Raw genomic sequence first — 15900 nt, 5'->3', positions numbered from 1 at the left:
GCCAGCCAGTGGAAGAGAGTTTCATCACCTAGATACAGCACCCAGGAAAATTCAGATTGGACTATTGCTTTCTAAACTCCTTCTCAGAGATGAGCCCAGGTGTGGCTGGATCCGGTATTAGTCCCACACTTAGCCATTCCAGGGAGAGTGATTAAAAATGTTAAGACCATCAGATACCCCTTGACCTTTTAGGCTCTAGAGACATTCAAGGTCTGTATTTGAACGTAAGATTTAATTAAAACTATGGATGGAATAACTCATGAAAACTGATACTTTGACTACTTTATATATTTAGGAGGTACAATCACAACAGCTGATTATTTTGATCCCTAAAGTCACAATATTCATGTTTTTTAACTGCATTTAAGCTGCACAGCCTGGGAAAAAATTGTGGTAAACCTTGCATTACTTAATGATTTTAGGAAGGAACAGATAGAAAGAAAGAAAGAGAGTGAATAGAACAAGAAAAGTTAAGATAAATAGGTACCAGAAAATCACTGGTCCCGGCTCCAGTGCCGGGCCATCCAGTGGGGCACGGTTGGTGTCAGTGAAGCTCCCAAAGCCCACCATCTCAGGTCCTCCTTTTATAGGCCTGTTTCTCTTAAACAATTATTTTGAAAGGATGAGTAAGTGTGATTGAGACATACCAGGCAGAGCAACTAGAGTGGACCTCCTACCCCTCTGCTTCTTGATTGTTATCTCTATGGTTGTCTCCATATGCAGGCCCTAGGACACATGCATACCATTATTTCCATAGGCGCCAGGCAGTTTTGTCAGGCAGTCTTTTTATTCTGTTTGAGGCTTTACAGTGGTGTGTAAACACCACTTTCCAGAATAGGTCCTGAGGGCTGGTCTCTCTCACTTACCAATTGACAGAGACATGTAAATACTTTCTTATGCCTATGAATCAGGCACACAGATATGGAAATTACCTGGCTAAGCACAGGGTGCAGTGATTGAAGATACACAATCACAACTGTAATTGTCTGCATCAGGTACTGTAAAAGACAGGATTTTTTCAAGAACAGCAGGAAAAACTGTCTTCAGCTTTGCCTGGAAAAAGAGAACCTCTGTTACTAGGTGTCTTTGAGACCAGATTAGATGTATTTTTCAAAAATTACTCTGGTACACTTGATTATACCTTAGAACTGAAGAGGTGTTTAAAGGGACCTCAGAACATGAGCTATTGCAGCCCATTTCATACATCAATAACTTTGTTTAATCATCTTCCTGATGATGAAGTGGTGTTCTTCTGTCAAATACTTTATAAGCTGAAAAGGCTGCTGCGAATAGAATGTGTTGCAGTCTTTCAAAAATACTATAAGGCTGAATATGGAGGTGAGTCAAAAGAAATGTTGACAAACTGGAGCAGAGGGTTAGCTCCTAGGATGGCTAGTGGATTGGAGTATATGATGTACAGAAAGAGTGTACGGGAAAGGGGCTTGTTTAACCTGAAGAAGAAAAGGTTAATGCATCTAGTTATACTCTTCAACTACCTAAAAGGTCAGACTCTTCTTGAAATTGTGTAGTGGAAGAAGGAAGTGGTCAGAAGTTGCAACAAGGGACATTTGGATTGGACATATGAAAATAGTCAGAGAAGGTGGTTAAACACTGAATCAGTGTGGATCATGGGCTCAGCACACTTGTGGGACCATTGAAATCTCCATATTTGCAGTTCTCAAAGGCTCCTTTCTCCAATGGCACATGAGAATTAGGGACTTATCCTTTATTATTCCTCTCATTAGGTCAGAAGGTTGATTTTAGATTTTGTTAGAGAAGCAGTACTTGAAATGGCTGCTTAAACTGAGCAGAACATGTTTGACCTTAGGGGAATATAGTAATAGTTTGACTTGAAGAAATTACTTTTGCTGCCTTTACACTTTATTTTCTCTGCACTATATTTTCTGTAATTTTGTTAAATAGTGCCTTACTCTTTGGTAGAAATACTTCCTTGAGAAACAGAATGAGCAGACAAAATTATCATTATTTTTTCAATTTCCTTCTAATTGAGATTAATTCATAAATAACCTTAAAAATTTTGTATTTTTAGCAATTTTGCTCACAATTTTTATAGCATTTATATAGGGTTTTTTTTCAAATATGTAGTTCTATTGAAAAAGCAGTTTATTGTTATGCACAAAGAGCAAGGCATGTATATTCAATAAAAATTCTTTTTTTAGATTAAAGAAAACAATAAAATATGAAAAACAGCTGCTGTCCCTGTAGATAGGCAGCCTTACTGGGATACTAAAGCTGAAGTACCAAGAAAACAAATGTAATTCATATACAAGTTGTACTTGTCTATGTACTTTGAGCCTTCATTATATTGTTTATTTGCCATGTGTTTTATTTTTTATTTTGCTTTCCATGGAAGCTTTTCTGATTAGTATTTTTTGTCCCAGGAATGGCTTGAATAAAATTAGTTGTTCCAGACTCCAGAATCCATCTTTTAAGGTTGTATCACTGCAAAGTACTATATATATTAATTCCTTCTTTTCAGTCTGTGGTTTGCAAAAAATTATCACAGCAATTTTCATTGCTAGTTTTCTACTCTATGGCTGTCTTTTCTCCTTGCAGAATTTAACTCTTCATATAAATATACAGAAAAAAAGCTCAAAACTGAAGCAAGAATATCCCACTAATACAACACTCTTCCAGCTTTGTTCTATTGAACTACTTCACTAGAACAGAATCAGTATAAAAAAATGAATTAGGCATTGTAACTGCTTGTTTTTGGCTAACAATCTGTCACATACAAAACTTGATTGATTCTTATGAAGAAAGTCTGGAATTACTGAGGAGAGAGACAATTATCATAGTTATGGGCAGGCTATTTTTTCTTGCAATTATGCCCACCAGTCATAGTGCTAATGGTGCACAAAAAGGGAAAAAACCAAACCAACCAAAAACCAAAACCAAAAAAAAAAAAAAAAAAAAAACACAAAAGAAAAAAAAGATAGATAAGAAAAGATTAATTATTAATAGCAATGTTAGAACGCTTTAAATATGCTGATGGTCCGTCTGTGATTTCTTCTAGATAAAAAGTAGTATTCTGGTCAAGAGTTGAATCATGCTTTCCCCCAGATGATACTGAATACTGAATTGTGTTTGTTGAAAATAATGAAGTGGAAAATGGGAGCCTCGATGGGAGGGAATCATTTCCAAATTTCCATTTTGGAGTCCAGCTATTTTTTTCACTCTTTTCTGAAAGATCACATAGTTAATGAAGACCTCTTCCTTCTCAGAGCTCACTTTATGGAAGAGATTTGAATATACCCACATATTGGAGGAAAAAATGCATTTTACATCTCCTTGTTCTAATTTCTTGATTTAAATTCTGCTAAGTACCTTTAGAAGAACACTCATACTGGATCAAATGAAAAGGCCATCTGGTTCATCTTCCCCAACTATGGCTAGTTAATGTTATTTGAGAAAGAGAATAATCTCAAACAAACATATATTTATGTTTTATAAAGTAGCACATTAATTACTCAAGCTAAGGCAAAACATAGCAACTTTCTTGTTAAGATAAAGAATACACCCTATCCAATGAAATGATGATCACAACATTTTTCTAAACAGGTATTATTCAGATGTTAGGACAGCAGTATGATTCTTAATGAACATACAAGATACGCAACATATTTTTGAAGTGAGCATTGTTTTCTATTTCATAATGGACTTAATGCATATATTCAAAGTAATTCTTAAGGGACAATTTTTTATAATACAGGTACATCTCATCAGATGATATATTTTATTATATGAAATTTATTATATGATTTGGAATACAAACATAAAAAGGCAAAAGATTTTTCTTCTTTGTTGAGCAGCACAGCTGTCAGGCCCAGAAGTTAGTGCAGAGATCTGAGATTGTTCTGGAACAAAGAACACTAATGCATTCAGGGAGACTTCAGAAAAGGCTTTTGAGCAGCCATTCTACTGCAGTCAGGATTAAATTTAAACATCACACTGGAGACAGCTCTTTGCCATAAGACTTACAGAGATGGCAGTCAGCAGATCAGCATGGACAAGTACATTAGTGCAAGTTCATTATTCATTATGAACATATTACAGAGTCATCAGGAGCCTCATAATCATTACATAGTTCTGTCTCCTATGCATTACATACTTCGTTGATTCCATATACATATCCTCATGTACTTCAACAATTTATGATTGATTTAGGAAGCAAGTGACTCCAGACAGAGCTCTATCACTTTTGCATCTGAAGAAGCTAAAAACTAAGAACAGAAGATGGACAACATGTAAAATTCACTTTTACAGCCAGCTCTCATACAACAATCACACAAGTGAGAAATTAAGTAATTTTTGTGTTTAGTGTCTTTTAAAAAACTGTATCTGCCCTACAGTAATAATAGGACCATTTCTTAGACTATTTTAAAAGACTGAATGATTTTAGAAAAAATTGCAAATAACTAGGAGACAAGCCCTTTGAAAGCCTGTTTTAATTACCACCTCTTTTTATATTCATCCTTTCAGATAATATCAAATTCTGTTAGACATGCTGTGTTAATTAGGTGGCGAGTTTTACAGAAATACATTCTGGTTTAGAAATATGAGGCCTTTTGTAACAATAAAAATATCCAATAAGAAATAGCTCATTATGTGACAGAGCTATATAACTTCAGTTATAGATCAAAGAGATGAAAACAGTTAAACTCTGAAAGAGTTGGCTGATCTGTCACGTAGTACAGAGGCACCATGTTATGGGTAAATATTATGTAGACGATAATATTGGGTAAATACTACTTTGTGTTCATAGTATCACTGTTGGTCAGTTAGATCTTATCTCGTTAAAACCACTGGGATTTTTGTGTATGTGTACATATGTGGATATGCATCTCACATTAACCAAGCTTTGTGATATGGAAATATTTTTGTTTATAACATAAACAAAAAAATATCGGTCGGGGTAAAGTTAATCTTTGTTTCATGGAAGCTCCCTTGAGATGAAAACATATTTGTAGATAGTAGATATATTTTTCCTTTTCTCTGCACAACTATATTGGAGGAGGAAAGAGAAGTTTTGACACAGAAAGATAGAAAATAATGAAATGCAATACAGATAGTGTACACTTCCATTGTGTTCCAGTTCTGGTTTAATAATAATCATAATATTAAACCATGTGCTGACTGAGAGAGAATGAGATACTCAAGGCTTTTAAGAAAGCTATGTATTTGTTGCAAGTTCAAAATGAAAAGAGATAGGAACTTTTCATGGATTTCTAGGAAGCAGTTACGTGATCAAGCATTGTTTAATGAAATCTGAAGCTGCTGCATTATGCAATAATCCCATTCAAGGAAAATTTATTATTTTATCTGTATTAACAGATAAACTTGTCTTATACAGATGAGTATGAAGTAAATAATAACAGGTGGAATTACATACTATTACTCTTAGTAATAAGCCTGTAGTTAAGAATACATTTCAGTATTTCTTATGTTTATTGGATATCATGACACAGATGATTCCTGAAGAATAGCTCTTGGTGATGACAGGTATATTCCTTACATTTATGTAAGAATTTCTGTAAAGATTTGCTTATCATTTAAAAACAAAAATAAATATACAGAAACAATTTCCGTAAAACTAGAATTGACTGATTTATTTATTCATTAATTCAATCAGGCCTTACAAGGTTTTCAGTATGCTTCAACCTGGTTAGAGCTAGTTAAGTCTTTGCATTGTACCTCATTCCGTGGAAGCCCAGTTTTCTCTACTATTCCAACACAGATGAGAAGTTGCCCCGGCTGCAGGCATGAGCAAAACTGCTGGATGGAGTCACTAGTTAAGGGATAACTTAACTACCACACAAGAGCTGACCTCACATCAGATGTGCCTGCTACAGCCCAGAAGTGTCAGGTCCCTGAGGACCACACAATCCCTCCTTCCTTTGCCAGGTCCTTCAGGACCATGCAATCCTCCCTTCCTTTGCCCATGCCAGCTTCCACCATGCCACCATTAGTCACACCTTTCCCCCTGCTGCTGCCTAGCTCCTGAAGCCATGCCTGCTTGCCAGTGTGGTCCAAGCAGACAGAAGATGTGCTGAGCAAGATCCCACTGTGTGGCCATCCACTTGGTGTTAATGTGAAGACTGTCACCATATCTGAGGGTGAAAAAGGCAGGGGATTTCTGTCGCATATCACAGAACAGGAATCCAAGAATAGGGTGCCTGATATGCAGCGTAGAGTTCTGGTGAATGGTTTCAGCAGTACAGGGGCCTGGCTGTTTCTGTTTGTTTTGTTTGAGAGGCTTGAGAGGTTTAAAGGATGTATGGAAATGGCTCACAAATGTAAGGCTGGAAATGTGGTGTGTGTTATGAACAGATTGTGAACATTAACACATGCCTGTGCTTTTTGTCCATGACTAAAAATATAGAAATAAGGAAGGACTGTGTTTTTCATTATGTGGAGTGCAGGCTGAGTGTCCTGGGCTAGATGGCCTTGGACTGCTTGGAGAAGGTACAGTTTCAGTTGTCAGCCTGTAACAGGCCATTCACACATTGTATGGACTACAACTGTCAAAACTGTAACACAGGCTATGGACATCCTGGTCCTATGAGTTCTTGCTGTGCTTCTGGGGTGAACCAGCTGTGTGATAAGGAAAGGGCCAAGTCTTTAGGGGCACGTGGGTGATGTGAGAGTGAATAAGCAGCCTTATTCAGAACTATTGGTTGTTCTTACATATGTTCTGTCTATCCCTAAAGAGACTCACTGGGTTTCAGCGGCTGCTTCTTCAGATGACGTCATGGTAAAGAAAGAAGGCAGCAGAAGAAAATATGGTTCCCTCTGTAGTCCTCTGCATTCTTATTTCTGGTTTATTTCTTCTTTCCACCACATTTAAAAATGAGAAGCTTGCCCTGCCTCTTAGGTTTTTTTGTGTTTGGTTTGTTGGTTTTTTGTTTGGTTGGTTTGGTTTTGGTTGGTTGGATTGTTGATGGGTGTGGTGGAAGGCAGGAAGAAAGAGCCCCAACCCTTACACAAACTGTTACTTTCCTCAAAGGACTGGAAGTTTTTTGGTAAGAGCTGTGGAAAGGAAGAGACAGACTGCTACCTCCTCTCATCAGTAATTTCAATCTCACTGTCTAATGCTCCTTTAAGCATTTTTCTTGCCTGTGAAGCCCACTCCTGAAAGCTTATTGATTTCTTTGATTTGCTCTCTAACTTGTATCTTCTTCCCTGCCTTCCTCCCAGTCTTTCATGCTTGCACAGTATTTTTCCCTTTTTGATGGAGTGAAATTCTGTTCTGCCTATATGTCAGAAGTCTGATGGAGCTCTAATGCATAATAAATTAACTGAGGCTGGAGGTTATACTGATACAAATATTATATTGAAAATAAAGTTAGGCACTTGCTTTCTAATTTCTTATAGCTTCCGTACCATAAGTGATCTGTTGATGCTTGTAAGGACCACTGTTTAGAATTTAATAGCTTATTTTACCAGTTTACCATTTTTTGAAGCCTACAAACTTTTCTAAATAAATTAGTCTTTGGAAATGACTGGGGAATGATAGGGGAATGGTCAAGTTCATAATCCCCTTTAGAGACTGGCCAAATTCTATTCTAGAAGTTGCTATTCTTTTTTTTTTTTTTTAGCCCATTGAAAGTCTGCTCCAGTTTTTCATGTTCCAGCAGTTAGTATCCTCTTAGTTTACTGCCTGATTTTTGTTCTGATTCTACCTCTTTTTTATGCTCCAGCATTGCTCTTTAGCCTAAAGAGCTACAGGATTTTTCCACGTCTTTCTTTCTATTGTACTTATAGATATAAGTTGTCTTTATAGAGACATGTAAGTGCCTGTCTGGTTTCTGCTTCAGCCTTTACCACAGTAAACCAGTTAAGTTCTGTCACTCACTTTTTAGTGGATAGGGTTTAGATCCTTTACTGCATCTTGGTGACCTTTCCATCTATCCTAATTTGAAAGAAGCTTTCTTCAGTGAGTGAATCATGTTCTGTGCATATGAGATCTTACTGCTACCTTAAAATATTCTCCTTAATCCATTGCTCCTAGGATCACAGGTGTCTTCCCTTGGCAGTATTCCACCAGAGGCTGAGTGTGCTTGTACAGTCCTGCCTGACTGGCTTGGATATTGCTAGTAGTGTAGCCACAGGCATGCAGTGCTCATTAAAAACTGAAAGAACTAACTCAAAATCCTGGGGAAATATTTTAAAGCTATCTCACGCTGCACTGCCTGCTTTCAGTTACCAAGGCTGCATTACAGCAGATAGATATAAACTGGCTACACAGATATCAGTGTCTGAAATTATCCTTGTAAAAGTTGATACAAATTTCAGTGACAGGTTTCAATTCTCATCCCTAATCTTGCCTAACTAAATCATTAGTGGTTTAGTTTTTGGTCTCTTTTTCCTTTTAAGCAGATTACATGCCTTCAAAGCCTGTTTTGTTTAGGGGAAAAATGTACACACAGACATAGATTATACAGTTCGCTTACAAAAATTAAAATAGTGATGACATGAAGAGTACATCTCGATTCACCTTCATTTGGAAAATCTCTTCCCAAGGCAGGACATTCTCCCCCTTTCCCCGTTTTGATCTCCCTGTGCTAATAAAAGGCAAGCAAATGCATAAATAAAGCAACTAGCCACAACCTGCTACAGCTTTTCTGGCTAGTGGAATACCTGTTAGGCGTTGCTTTCTGTTTCTTTCTTCATTGCTGAAATGGTAGGATCTTTTCAAGCACATGCTCATTACCAGAAGTAGTTTCATCCCTTTCAACAGACCGAGTCACTGGTGGGATTTGTTCAGAGCTAGCTGAGCACTGTGACCATGTGATCAATTTTAGGGCATAGTTTTATGATACAGTCAACTGAATCTTTGCTGCCAGCTATCTGTACTGTTCCCCTACCACCAGTATTTGTTTGACCAAAGAGTGAGCCTGTTCAAAAATTTACTATGGGGAAAAGAAACTGTCTTCCACCATCTGAACTCCCTAGACTCTCTTAACATGGAGTCAAATTGGAAACATGGCCACACCATGGACGAAAGGGAGCAACACAGGTGGAGGTGCAGAATGAAACCCTCTCAGCAGCAGCTGGCAGTTAGTGTAGACCAAACCATATTGAAGAAAAACACCTGAAGTATTTTGATCTCTGGGGGGACAGCTGACAAGGTATGTGTTCCTTACTTGAAAATGTTTCCCTGTCTTGTCAAGAAACTGTTCATTTGATTACTGATAGCCTGAAACAAGTCTACAGAATGTCCATTTGGTCACAAGTTGTGAACAATTCTGACCTTTACTGTAGAGAATTGACTCTAATATTGACTTAAAATCCACACACTGCAGAAATCTAACTTTGTTATGAAACCCACTGTTCTTATGCAATCCTAATGCTTAAAATAATTTTCACTACACATGCATGCATTTTATTTTCTATTCAATTCATTGGCATGAATACAAATAGTATAAAACTGTGATTCAATGAAAGCATTAATAGAAATATGTTCAAGTGTTTTCAGTCAAGTAGATATGGATGACTAGTGAATAATTGAGTATATAAGTAAAACTCAATGCCTTATGGCATAATCTGTAACTCTTAAATCACAGAAAAAAAAACCCTAACAACATTTTTAAAAATACTTTTTTCCTACATGGGCTATCAGTGCTCAGACTATTACTGATGCAGTTGGTGTTGAAGGGGTACTACTGTTCCCTAAAAAGAAAAAAAAAAAAAGAGAAAAAAAAAAAATTTAAATCCTAGGTAGTAAGCATTTAAAAGGAGCCACAACAGTCTGCAGAGTACATAGCTGATCTTTTAAAATATTTTTATGCTGAGGCATTGCTGCACTCCAAAGTACACCTTTAACCTCTAAAGCTGTCACACTTCAAACATTGCTTGCACTGAAAAGAATCACTGTTTTGCCTCAAGCAAAGAACGTGAGTGTTGCAAAACTGACTCCTCCTCTAATGGGGAGAGCATGTACAAGTACACAGAGTTGTATTTCTCCTGGAGCTGCCAGGCTGAATTTTGCAGTCAGAGCTGTAAACCTGACAGGCTTTTTCTTTGTTGATTTTTCTGCTCCTGAGTCTTTTTCCTCCTCTTTCTTCCTGGATTTTTAAGAAATATATGTGAATTCTTTTCAAATGCTGGATTTTCACATCCCTGTTTAGGAAGCATTTATGAACTGACATGGGTCAACATACTTTTCGTTACCAGGCAAAAGTAAGTATTGCAGTTAAACCTGTTTCTACTGCATGTTTACCTGACTACAGATGGTTCTGTGCTGTATAAGGGACAGACTAGGCTGTAGTTTTATTGGCAGAAATAAAAAAACTTACAAAACTTAAAAACAGTTTAACTTAATATGATTTGCTAAATATTGTATGGCTTATATTTGGAAAAAAAAAAAAAAAAAAAAGACAACAAACAAAGAAACATATTTTTTACTTGACAGTCAATGGTTTCTCTTTTGAAATCCTCAAATAAGCCTGACACAGAGATGTCACTCTTGTAGGTTTCTTTTTAAAATTATATTCAGGAATGTGCTTATTTTTTTAAAGCATTTTTAATGCACTTGTTAGTAGTAATCTCATTCTATTACCTCTTTATATCATTTATGCTCACTAAATATACCTTATTTATGCTATTCATGGATGAAAACACTGGTTGAAGACAAAGCTGCTAAAGCACCCATAACTGCTGTGATACCTTCCACTATCTAATGCGTAGTAATTCTTGTGTTACTCTCGCCTACATTTGTGTATACATTCACTGGTTGCCAGATCGTGCTGTGTGTAATTTTTACCATTCTTTGGTAAAGGCACAGACTGGCAGTCAGAGGCTGAAGGGAAACAGCAGTCTCAGAGAGAAGGGAAAGAAAAGCTAGGAACTGAGCTGGCAAGGAGTAAAGGCAGCAGTGTGATTTAATCCTGAGAACATCTATGTAGCGAATTTTCCCCTTCATTCTACTGAAACGCTGTGGCATCGTCGTCTGTAATACCTTCATTATTCCAGCAGTCACTCGGAATTCATTAATGGTCTGGGAATGAACACTGTTTCCTCTGCGGCGAGTTCCCTCTAGAGAGCGCAACAGCCTGTTGCAAGGCACGGTGCATGGGCTGCTGTGTCCATCTTCCCAGTCCGAGTTCTCTGCTGCAGAAATGCTGCAGCTGCCCGTCTGCTCTTCTTTTGAGAGTTGGCTTGCTAGTAGTAAGATGAACGAGGCACTCCCTTCCCCATGGCAGGCATATGGATTGCCCTGGCAGAAAACAAGTTTAAGCAAGACTTCGTGCCTGAATGTCTCTGTAATGATTGCAGCCACTTACCAGCTGTGCTTTTGGTACCACTGAGGACTTGTGGGTGGCTGGTGGCATGAGTGAACATCAGGCATCTATGCTGCAGTACAGACTAGTTAAAATCTGACATGGTTTAACAGGGACCCTCACTTGATATGAAGCTTGCAGATCTTGAAAGAAGACAAAATCTAGAGAAATTCAGATAGTATGAAGGCAACAAGAAGCAAAACCTGATAGGTAATCCCAGCATTTTTTTTTTTTTTGAAGTTAAAATTCAACTGGGAATCTGCTAGGCTAAATTTTCTTATGAAAGATGTGTTGGGCACTGAGCTCAGAAGGACAGTTCAGGTCTCAGAATTTTCACCTTTATTTTTAAAAAGTCCTTTAAATGTTTTTAAGCTACCTCTGTTGGACTGACATCTTTTTTATTGTTGTTGTCCAGCTTTTTTATTGTTTTTTAATGTGTTGAGTTTTCATGGCTCCAGCTGAAGTAACACCTGTAGCCGATGAAGCTCTGCTATTGGAAACAGGTACTCAGTAATAAAATGACTGAGGCTTTTGAAAGCTCTGCGCTTCATTTAGAAATTGTGGAAATTTAATTTTTGTACATTTCTTACTCCAGTGAAGCAAACAGAGCTCAGTTACTTCCTTCAGCTTCCTCAGGATTTGAATCCAAACTTCTAGTCTCCCAGGCTTGTATTCTCTGGAATTAGACATGGGCTAATTACAGATTCATACAATAATCAAAACACTTGTTTTGTACTACTTCTTTGTTTTGTCTTTTTGAAGGTAGTGTTCTGGGCCTTCCAGACACTTAAATTTACAAACTTTAAGGGATTTTCTGCTTATATGTATGCACCTGCATATACATACATATGTGCCAACACCCTGTTTATCCTTCAGGCAGGATTTTGTTAGGGTGTTGTCACAAACTCTTGCTATGCGATACCCTTCTTTTAAAGATCTACCCCACTCTGAAAACCATAGTTTCTGTGGCTTAAGCTTCTGTGCCTCTTTTGATTCCCATTTATTCCATCAGTACAGCTACCTTTCAGAGAGGTTGAAGGACTTAACAATGTAGGATCAAAGGGCAAGTTAGCCTGTGCCATAAATTTTTGGTTGTACTAACTGGACTACATTAATGCTCTTCATTCACAAAGAATTTCTGATTACCTTTTTCTGGTCCCCTACACTTTTTAGGGGGATGCCTTGTTTCATCTCCATTCCTGCTTAGCTGATAGCTCTTGCATTTCTTCTGCATCAGGCTCTGACTGAGAAATGGTTCGGTATTTCGTCCTGCTGCATGTGCAGCTGAGCTGAACTTTTTTGATTTGAGGCTAATCTTAATCTTTCTAAAGAACCAGCTGATTTTATTTTAATACCCTTGTTGATCAGCCATCTGCCTCTACCTGTTCTGCAGTCCTTCCCTAACCCCCAGTTATCACTGTGGAGCAATTTAATTAAACATGATGAAATGAAGGATTTGGTTTTTTTCTAATGACCTAAATAATGAGTTAGGAAGGTTTCTTGCTTTCTTGTCCCACCTCCTTCCTATCTTTTTTATTGCCTGACCTTACTGACAAGGGCATGACCTTGCTCTGAGAGAATAGTATCTCATAGGTCTAATAGACAGCAGTTGGTAATGGTTCTGTTTGGTTCTGTTTAACATGACCTTTAATCCATGTAAAAACTTACTTGCTGAGAAACTTTCATATCCAGTGGACAATTTTATAGTTACTTTTTAGCCCTAAAACTTCATGGTAACTTCCAGCAGAGACACAGGTAGTTCCATTGGTAAGAATATTTTTGCAGACAATCTAATTGGACTTTAATCCATTCATTGGCAATACTGAAAACTGTTTGCTAAGAAATTTAAATTATCAGGTTTTCTTCATTGTTTTTGGCTCCTTCCTGACCATCGAGGCACAGCTAATAGTGGCAACAGATGCTATCAGAATAGTTGTATAAACTTCTGGAGGCCTGGTATTGGCACACCGAAGAGCTCAATCCCCTCTAGCTGCTGGAATTAGTGGTCCAGCTATGGCAGGGCTCTCCAGCCAGGCTGACACGAGGATGGTAGATGTAGCTCTTCAGGTTACTGTTTTCCAAAAGCATCTGGTGCCTCTCCATGAGTCTCCACTAAACATAGAAGGAGGAAAGTTCCTCCTGCCCCTGAAAATCCAGCAAGCAATTCTTACACCTCCTATAACAGGTGTAAGGTCCTGGAGCTAGGAGAACAGACTACTGATAAAGAGAGAGAAGGGTGTAAATAGCCTTTCAGAAACAGCCAGGAGCAGTGTTGATCTGAACAGAAACAAGGTCACCACATGGTTTATAAACCAAGAGGCTTAAAACATTCATAAGGCAGTGAGAAAGCACTAGCGAAGTAACATGTATTTATGACACATCCAAGACACTGTAACAGTGTTAAACTTATTTTAATGGTGATGAACATATCTAAATGTGCCTGTAGATGTGTGTCCAAAAGATGGAATAGAGCAACAAAGAAAAGCAGTGAAGCTGGTGAAGAGTGTAGAGCACAAGTCTTAAGAGGAGCAGTTAAAGAACTGGGGTTCTTTAGGGTGAAAAAGAAGAGACTAAGTGGAGACCATATTGCTCTCTGGAACTTCCTGAAAAGAGGTTGTAGTAAGGGGGCAATCATTCTAAATAGTAACTATTGCTAGTAACTAGTGATAGGATGAGATGAAATGGCTTCAAGTTGCACCAGAGGTGGATTAGATTGTATGTTAGGAAAAACTTTACAAAGGGCTATCAAGGCCTTGAATGGGTTCAATGGTAAGTGGTTGAATCACCATCCCTGGATGTATTTAAAAATCATACCCATGGTACTTTGGGACAAGGTTTAGCAGTGGGCTGGAAGAGCTGGGTAAGTAGGGTTGGGTTAAAATTGGGACTTGATGATCTTATAGGTCTTTTGCAACATGAACAATTCTGTGATTCTTTTCTGTGATTCTATGGATTCTGAAGGAGCTGAGGCTTTTAGAACCAATTTTTGGTGCCTCAGTAATTAAAAACCAAGCAGAGAACGTGTGCTTTTAAACTAGCCGATAGACAAACTGTTAAATTTGAATGATTTTCACTACTTTGTCACTAATAATGAAGTAAAGGCCTCTATCACAGATTGCTTTAATGAGATGTTTAAAAACCAAGACATGAGGATGTTTTTTACACCACACAGTTACCATTTATGTGATACTGGAGTTTAGAATACAGCTATAACCACAGTTGCACAGTGCTGTCAGAGTCAGACCTATGGATATGAAACCTCACAAGTTCTGCAAGGATTTGGAAAACCATGTCTGGGAAGTGGTATAATGTGTACATATGCTTCGCTCAGAAAAGAAGACCATGTGGGTATGTCTAAAACAAAAGCAAGATTTGGCAACTGGGTGCATTAAGAAGAGTGTCTCCAGCAGGAGGAGGGAGTTCCTCCTCCCTCTACTCTGTCCTAATGAGAGTACATCTGAAGTATTTTGTCCAATTGTGGTCTCCCCAGTTCACGAGTGACAGAGATATCCTACAGTCCAGCCAAGGGCTATGAGGATGATTGAGACATATGAGTGGATTGAGACATCTGTCATAGAAGGAAAGGCTGAGAGACCTGGGGCTGTTTAGGCTGGAGAAGAGAAGACTGAGGTGTTAACTATTAACTTAATGTTTATTAGTATCTTAAGTGCGGGTGTCAGAAAGAAAGGGCCAGTTTCTTTTCAGTAGTGCCATGTGATAGTATGAGGGGCAGTGGACACAAAATGGAACATGGGAAATTCCACCTCAACATGAGGAAAAGCTTTCTTATTGTACAGGTGACAGGTACAGGCTGCCCAAAGAGGTTGTGAAGTCTCCTTCTCTAGAGACTTTCAAGACCTTTCTGCCACATTTCTGTGTGACCTGCCCTAGGTGATCCAACTATTCTATGATTCTATGAATATCATGTTCTGTGATATTCAGATATTCAGAGATAGTAGTTGAAATTATGAGAAAGGGTCACCAAGCTATCAAAAGGATGTTTTATTCTGATGAAGTTTAAAAAGTGAGCACTTCTGAGGACAGAATCTGAAAAAAACTGCAGTTTCTAGCAGTAAAAAGGCAAGAAGGGAAGAAACATCTGTTTGTAAAGTAGTGTTGCTGACCCTAGAAGTTTAACAGCTGTATAAAATCCTCTCAAGTCCATGATGTTTAGCAGTCAGAGTGGGAGAAAAAGGAGGATGATAAGCTGTGGTTTTGACATCATGCTGCCCAACAATGTTTGCACCAGAATTTCCTCACAAAACACCATTTTGAACTTTAGGGAACAGCAGTTCAAAGCCCTTGGGAACTGTCAGGCCAGTGGGAGGTGAGTTTGCAGAAATACAATACCCAGACAGCTGGAATAATATTAATAGTGCTGCTGGGTAAGACATGGCATTATTCTTTGCTGCAGATCCATTACCCATCTGTTTGCATGTTGCTGGTATGTATAAACCGCTTACTAGTTCCAACAACAGAGCTTTAACTATTGACCAGCCATAGGCCTGGTCTTCAATCCTGCAATTAGGAAAGCAAAGCTTAAAACAGATGAAATTTTTTGTACTTTTTATACAGCTGGGAAGCTGGGAAGCTAACT

The 15900-nt window shown here is 38.1% G+C and overlaps 1 protein-coding gene across 5 annotated transcripts in view; it reads left to right on the top strand.

Annotated features, from left to right (window-relative positions):
- Nucleotides 1–15900, top strand: part of PRLR (prolactin receptor) — a 95720-nt gene that overhangs the window by 14368 nt on the left and 65452 nt on the right. For 4 of the 5 annotated variants that reach the window (XM_071729899.1, XM_071729901.1, XM_071729897.1 and 1 more), the window contains exon 1: nt 9960–10203. The exons of the other annotated variant lie outside the window; for it this stretch is intronic. The gene's annotated coding sequence lies outside the window, so the exon portion shown is untranslated. Of the gene's footprint in view, nt 1–9959; nt 10204–15900 lie in introns of those variants that run through there. 5 annotated transcript variants of the gene reach the window in all.

The sequence above is a fragment of the Heliangelus exortis genome, chromosome Z (assembly GCF_036169615.1).
Source record: "Heliangelus exortis chromosome Z, bHelExo1.hap1, whole genome shotgun sequence".
Lineage (NCBI taxonomy): Eukaryota > Metazoa > Chordata > Aves > Apodiformes > Trochilidae > Heliangelus > Heliangelus exortis.
The sequence above is the reverse complement of the archived record's forward strand: the minus strand, read 5'-3'. Positions and strand labels throughout refer to the sequence as shown.